Source organism: Plecotus auritus (assembly GCF_963455305.1).
Source record: "Plecotus auritus genome assembly, chromosome: 6".
Classification (NCBI taxonomy): domain Eukaryota; kingdom Metazoa; phylum Chordata; class Mammalia; order Chiroptera; family Vespertilionidae; genus Plecotus; species Plecotus auritus.
In genome coordinates, this window is record NC_137773.1 from 28,790,596 (window position 1) to 28,798,087 (window position 7,492).

A 7,492-nucleotide genomic window follows, 5' to 3' on the forward strand; every position below is an offset into this window, starting at 1 on the left:
CATGCTAGCTAGATTGCAAAGTCTGGGAGCTAAAGCTTGTATCTAGAGTTGGAAAGGCAGTGGGACCAGCCTCGGCCACTGAGTGTCTTTGAATCAAGCCATGGACTAATCCAGTGGTCGGCAAACTCAGTCAACAGAGCGGCAAACCGTGGCTCGCGAGCCGCGGTTTGCCGACCACTGGACTAATCTGTCAAAGTCATCATTGCCTATAGTCTCTTATCTTTTTTTGGTGTGTGTGGGGGGCGGGTGGGGGAGATACGAATACAAGAGAGGAAAAGCCTGCAGAGTTTGTTAACAGGAGGGCACTGACAGGAGGTTTTAATCCCCCAACCTCACTGCTCTCTTCATTCCTAACCATCTAATCATGCTTGTGCAGCCCCTGGCCCTGGACTCAGGGTTCAGACCAGGTCTCACAATTCCCGGTGAAATGCAGAACATTCTTTCCTGGGTATTACAGGGCCCTCTGAAACAGCGTTCCAAGTAAGTAATGAGCCTGAGGATAGTACAAGGTTAATAATTTGCTCAGCAACATTGTGAAACCCTCTCAAAGGCAGACAGCAAGCAGTGTGAGGAGGCCCTGATTCAGAGTCCTCTTAGGGGGCCTTCGCTCCCCCCAAGTCCCCAAGTCACCTCCCTGTTTCTTTGATGGTGCCTGAAATATAGGAAACTCATGGTTGTATCCCAAATTAATCTCTCAGGTATAAAGAAGAATGAAGCATTATAAAGATGTTCAGTAGCACTAATGGTAAAAACAAGATGCCGTTTTGCACCCATCAGATTGACAGAGATGAAGACAATGGATGGTATCTGTTAGAGTCGCCCAAGGAGGAACAAGGCCAAAAGGGGTAAAGAATTATGAAGCAGGTGATCTGGAAAACCAGACGGGCTGAGCCCCAAAATGGCACCAGCACCCAGGGATGGGGAGTCAGAGATTTTAAAGGACACCTAGGCGGTGTCCAAGTGGCAGCCAGCCTGGTGCTGACTGTGGAGCCCACATTAAACATGAAGCCAAGTGAGCAGGTGGTGAGGACTCCGCCGCCGGGCTTTCTGAACGCCCTCCACAACAGGATCTCCTTCTCACCAGACTCCGTTCGGGAGCCCAGTGTGTCCGGTCACCCTGACATAGATTCCTTCTCCCAAGTAATGTCACCTCTCAGTTGTCTGGGTTCCCCAAATGCCCTTCCCGTGCAGAAGCTCTTGGAAAAATCCAGTGGCCTCTTGGAAAAATCACGCATTCCCAAACGAAAGCAGGATCAGGTCCACGTTCCCCTCGGTCTATATACTGTCACTAGTAAGGACATCGCGGTTGACACTGCGGGAGAAGAAAACCCTGTCACACTAACTGCAGCCTCGGTCAGTCGTCCCAGCTTCCAGACAGTGAGGAGACGCTTCCCCAAGGAGCCTTTGAAGAACCCGAAGGAAAAGCACGCCTGGCCTGTACGGATCTTCGAGCGTATTATGAATCAGAAATAAATAGCCTGAAACAGAGCTGGAGGCAAAAGAGATTTCTGCAGTTGAAGACTGAAAGAAAACCAATCAAATTCTCAGAGACAGAGGCAGCCAATTAGGTGGTGCTCTGAATGAAGCCACTAGTCGTGTGAAGACATTTGAAAATAAGAATAACCTACTAGAAAGAGAAGTGAGCGATTTCAGAGAATGCCTCGGTGCAGCCAGCAGTGCCTCCAAAATTCTGCAGGAACGCCTCGAGGAAACCAGAGCAGGTAACAGAGAAAAGACGGCACCAGCATTGGACTGAAGTCCAGGCTGCAGGAGCTGGAGGAAGCACTTTGAGAATGCATACAAACTCTCAGATGACAAGACATCAGACTGAAACAAGAAAACAAAATGTTTCATCTTTTAGAAGAGTATGAGTCCCTTGGAAGAGAACATGAAAGAGGGAAGCACACATTAAATACAACCGAGAACATTGCTTGATGCACAGACTCAGATTTCTGATTTGAAAAGAACAATCTCAAAACTTGAAGCTCAAGTCAAGCAAGTGGAACATGAAAATGTTCTCTTCCTCATAATTCTAGAGCTCTCACAGGACCCTCATGTGCCAACACACTGGCCAGCTCTGACGTCAGCAGGCGGAAGTGGCTGATCCCGGGGGCGGAATTCGGTCTTCACGGGCCAGCCCTTGGCATGCGTTCCTGGGTGCCATTCTCCTCCGGAAAAGGCTTCTTCACCTGGAAGTTCACCAACAAACTTACTGATAAAAAAAAAAACAGAGACTTCAGACACACCAATCCTGAGCGCTTTAAAAGAACTCGAGGAAGAAAAAACTATTTAAAAATTGGGGCACACAGAGAAAGAGGGCACTTCAAATAAATTAGTGAATCCTCGGCAAACTGAAACAACCGTGGGTGCGAATCGGTCCCCAGAGAAATGCGCCCCGCAGACACCGGAGGTCTAACTGTGCTGCGCAGAGGGCGTCATCCCTGCCACCTTCCAACCGCACATCCTGCACTCCAACGAAAAGAGATATGTCAACACCAGTGACTGTGGCTTATGGTCCAAAGAGGCCTCCTAAGGAAACTTTGTCCCCAAGATTTAGTCATCTACTTAGCAAAATCGAAAGCAGTCCGATTCGATTTGATGTACTTTTGGATGACTTAGAAACTGTTCCTGTGTCTACGTTACAATGTACCAACCCAAGAAAACAACTCCAGTTTCTTATGATTCGGAAGAAAAAAAATATTCAGAAAAAGCCACCGACACCCATGCAAGTCATAACTCTTCTCCGAACTGCTGCCTCGGGGAGCCCCGCGGGGGAGGGGCGGGGGGACTGTCGAGCCCGGCTGGGCGCCCGCGAAAATCAGGACCCTGGCAGACACGGAACGATTTTTTGATGAACTTACAAAAGAAAAAGACCAGACTGAGGCTGCCCTCAGTCGGATGCCTCGACCGGAGGATGCGTCATTTTGCAGATGAGATTAAATCAGGAAGCCTTGGAGGACCATTTGGAAAGGATGAACCCAAACTGGTCTCAGGGCGCAGGGCGCGGAAGAAGCTGCACGTCCTGCGCACCTCCGCCCCCTCTGGAACGTGTGGCCATTAAAGGGGTGTATAGTTACGCACTCAGGAAAGGCAGAGCGTTTTATACTGTTCCTAACCCTTCACACCATAGTTTTACAATCATGCCACTTGCTCTTTTATACTTCAAATGGCCACATATTTCCAATATATTTTTGTTATGCTCAGGAATCTCTTCTATATTTTACTATTTAAAAACTGTTATTTTTAAATAGTATATGTCTCCAGTTTATATCAAGAATAAGGAAGTGTGACTGGGAGGCAGCTGTTCTCTAAGCAAATAGTGTTCATCCTTTTACAGGTACCTGTGCACCAGTTTTGTAAATTTGTTCAACATTGCGAATATGATTCTTCTTTAAAAAAAATTAAATAAAGGCTTCAGAACAAAAATATATTTAACTTATTTTCCAATTACAGCTGACATACTATATTATATTAGTTTCAGGTGTACCACATAGTGATTAGACATTTGTAGGCATTACAAAGTGATCACCCCACTAAATCCAGTACTCATATGATAGCACACACAGTTATTACAATATTATAACTATACTAGAGGCCTCGTGCATGGATTCATGCACTGGTGGGTGGCGTGGCCTGCGGGGATCGGCCTGCTGTGGGAGCACACTGACCACCAGGGGGCAGCTCCTGCATTGAGTGTCTGCCCCCTGGTGGTCAGTGTGTGTCACAGCAACTGGTCAACAGATAGTTCTGGTCATTCTGCCATCCAGTCCCTGGACTTTTATATATATAGACTAGAGGCCCGGTGCACGAAATTCGTGCACAGGGGTGTGTGTCCCTCAGCCCAGCCTGCACCCTCTCCAATCTGGGGCCCCTCGAGGGATGTCCAACTGCCAGCATAGGCTCCTATGGCACCCGCTCTGGGAAGGCTTCCATGACTGCTCTAGCCCAGGTGGGTTGCCTCTTGTTGCATTCATTTAACACATGCACTCCTTTTTTTGGTTTTGTTTTGTTAATCCTTACCTGAGGATATTCTTTTTCCAATGATTTTTTAGAAAGAGTAGAAGGGAGGGGAAAGACACAGAGAGAGAAACATTGATGTGAGAGAGGCACAGCAATTGGTTGCCTCCTGCATGTGCCCCAAACTGGGCAGGGGATTGAGCCTGCAACCAAAGTATGTGCCCTTGACTGGAATCAAACCCTTGACCCTTCAGTACAAGGCAATTGCTCAAACCCCTGAGCCAGACCAGCTAGGGCTGTCATGCATCCTTTACTTTGCTTGCAGGCTCAATCTCCAGCCCAGTTCGGGACACATGCAGGAGGCAACCAATTGATGTGCCTCTCTCACATCAATGTTTCTCTCTCTGTGTCTTTCCCCTCCCTTCTACTCTTTCTAAAAAAATCATTGGAAAAAGAATATCCTCAGGTGAGGATTAACAAAACAAAACCAAAAAAAGGAGTGCATGTGTTAAATGAATGCAACAAGAGGCAACCCATCTGGGCTAGAGCAGTCATGGAAGACTTCCCAGAGCGGGTGCCATAGGAGCCTAAACTATGGCACCCGCTCTGGGTGCTCAAAACTGAAGCAACCTTTGCTGGCAGGACAGACCTCCACCCTGCCCAGGAGGCTCTGGAGTGGCCAAAGACGAGACAGAGCAAGGCAAACATGCTCACCACCCTGCTAAGGCAGTTAGTTAGGGCCTTATCACAGAGAGGAGCTGGGCCTGACACTGTGTGGGGGCTGACCGCAGGGCCCTGCCGAGAAACCAGACTCAGAACAGGCCTGAGCTGCCACCACAGGGAGGCTGGAGGGGGGGCTCAGGAAGGCCTGGGGGAGCACGGGCTATTTGTTATGGGGTGAAGAGGAAGCTATAAGTGGTCCTCTGTCCTCCATTAACAGCAGGATGGAGTCAGGCTGGAGCCACTGGCTGCGGAATCAGCCTTGTTTTTTAAACACACATGGCTGGCCCAGGCCTTTTAACCCCCAAACACCCCAGGGTTCCTGCAGGAAGAAAACAGTAGCCTTTGCTCTAGAAACTCTACAGCTCGGGTGTAGCTTAGGGCATTTCTGTTCGGCTCAGAAACAAACAGAAGATAAGAATATTGTGATAAAAGGAACTGTACTCTTATAATGGATTATTCAAAGTCAGGGCGTCTGGGCTGGCTGTAATTCTTTATACTAGAGACTCCTCCTGTGAATCCTCACAGCTAAGAGCAAATAATAAAAATGGATTACTCTTGTCTGAAAAGAAATACGAACTATTTGTTTCTACCTCATCTACCTTCTAAGAGTATCCCCCGCCCATCACCAAAAATTAATTGGAAGTATGAGATGGAGAAGTGCTTGGACCTGCCCATATCCCCTCTGTGCCCTCTGAACTTCACCCCTACCATATTCTGTGGGACCTTTTTCTACAGCACGCTTTGGGGAGGGGAGGAAGAGATTAGAGCAATGATTCTCAACTTTTTAAAGAAGCCCCAGACCCCTTAGGAATTTCGTGAAAGCCATGACCCTCTCCCTAAAAAAATGCCCAAGTGTGCACCATGCAGAACTGTGCAGGGTCAGGGGTCCAAGCCTCCCCTTCTGCCCCCACAAGCACATTCTAAGGCTCCAAGGACCCCAGGTCCCGTCCCTCTCAGATCAGACCGACTGGTAAGCGTCCTTCCAACTCTCATTCTACAGTTCCTTTGTTTTCATTCTATACATGAGATAATCCTTAGCAATCAGAGCCTAATTACAAAAAAATTCCAGTGGCTCAGAAACACCCAGGAGAGTGCTGAGCTCAAGTTAGCAGGATGAGAACTGTTACCATCAGGGAGCCCAGGGTGTTTGCTGGGCAGGCCCCTGTCAGTAGCTGTGAACCCCAGTCCTCACCCATAACGCGGGAAAGGGTCCCTAGGACCCTTAAAGCTCAACAGGATTCCCACCTGCCTCACCAGACCCCCTCCTCGGCTGAGGAGGAACTGATGAGAAGGCGGAGCTTCCCCGTCCCCAGGGCCATCATTCTCTCTCATGGGGCCTCAACCCCACACACCATGATGGGGTCTGCAGGGCTATGCTCTGATCCGCCTGCGAGTCCAGGCCCGATGTTTGAGCCCCAGATCTCAGAGTAAGGTCCGAGAGTGAACACAGAATGTGCATCATGACTCCCTCCAGCCTTGAGGAGGAACAAAGGTCTGGTGCTGAGCACCCAGCTGACCACCAGTGGGGGTTGTCTTCCCCAGGGCACTCAGTCTGTATATTAACCCCTCGTCAGGGTGCCATGCTACCCCTCCCCATAGAAGAACCACCCCAGGCCTTCCAGAAAGCAACCTGCAAGGCAAAACCACTGCCCCGAGGGCAGTCCCTTCAGAAGCCGGGTGGTCAGGACAACGTAGCTACACAAGGCAGGAAGACTGGGATTCACAGCCTTTGGTGGGTCTCAGTGGGAGCAAGCCAAGCCCCAAACGCAGGGATGATTACTAACAGACCGTGTCCCAACCTTACACATGTTCCACATCCACAAACTGGAAAAAATGCCGAATTAAATATGAAACAGGAAATGGAGATAAAGAGCTATGCACACAAACACGCACACACTCTTCTAGTTAGCACGGGGAGGAAAGCCAGTGGTGGCGATTTTTAATTAGAAAGGAGGACTAATAGCCGCCTCCCAAGGCCAAGGCCTCGCTGAAGCACCGGGCCAGAGTTAACCCTTTCAGCAGCAGGGTGGACGCTTTGCTACAAATAGCCTCACTGCTAGAGAAAGCTCATGGAGTTGTCTTCGTTTGTTTTTTTAATTGAATTTTAGAGAGAGAAGAAAGGAGAGGGAGAGAGGGAAGAAGGGAGTGAGGGAGGGAGGGAGAGAGAGAAACATCGATTGGTTGCTTCCCACATGTGCCCTGACCTGGGATTGAACCAGCAACCTGGGCATGTGCCCTGACCGGGAATTAAACCCTTAACACTGCAATGCACAGGATGATGCTCCAATCAACTTAACCACACTGGCCAGGGCTCATCAGGGTTTCTAAGCCTGGTTTGGTTAACTGAAGAATCATTAAGAAAGAGAAAAAGGGAGGGAAGGAGAGTAGAGGAAGGGAAGGGAAGAAGAAGGTCAAGGAGAAGGTCAAGTTTACCCCTTGACCAGGGGTGAAGGCACCTGAAGCCTGAGAGAAGTAAGTTCAACTCGCAGCTCTTCTACTTACCAATTCTGTGACCATGGCCTGGTTACCTACCCATTCTCTTGGCCTCAATTTTTCTTGTCTGTGAAATGGAGATGATAGTACATATATGACAAGGCTGTTGTGTGACTAAATGAGATGATGTGTGAAAAGCACCTGCTTGCCTGGAACATTACATTGGTAAGTACTCAAACATGATGGCTACAGCCACTATTAAATTAATTTCATTATTACTCTTTAGTCTGCTCAACATGTCTGAGGCAGTGTTTCCTCCAATGAAATAAAGGGGATACACTTGGTTCTCTAGAGACTGATTTCAAGTGTATGTGGGGTG

General features: G+C 48.7%; 1 pseudogene across 1 annotated transcript; it reads left to right on the forward strand.

Moving 5' to 3' along the window:
• Positions 1-1,002: 1,002 nt before the first annotated feature.
• On the forward strand, positions 1,003-3,061 carry LOC308250708 (M-phase phosphoprotein 9-like; annotated as a pseudogene). Its single transcript has one exon. The product of its transcript is annotated as an M-phase phosphoprotein 9-like (transcript).
• The last annotated feature ends 4,431 nt before the right edge of the window (positions 3,062-7,492 follow it).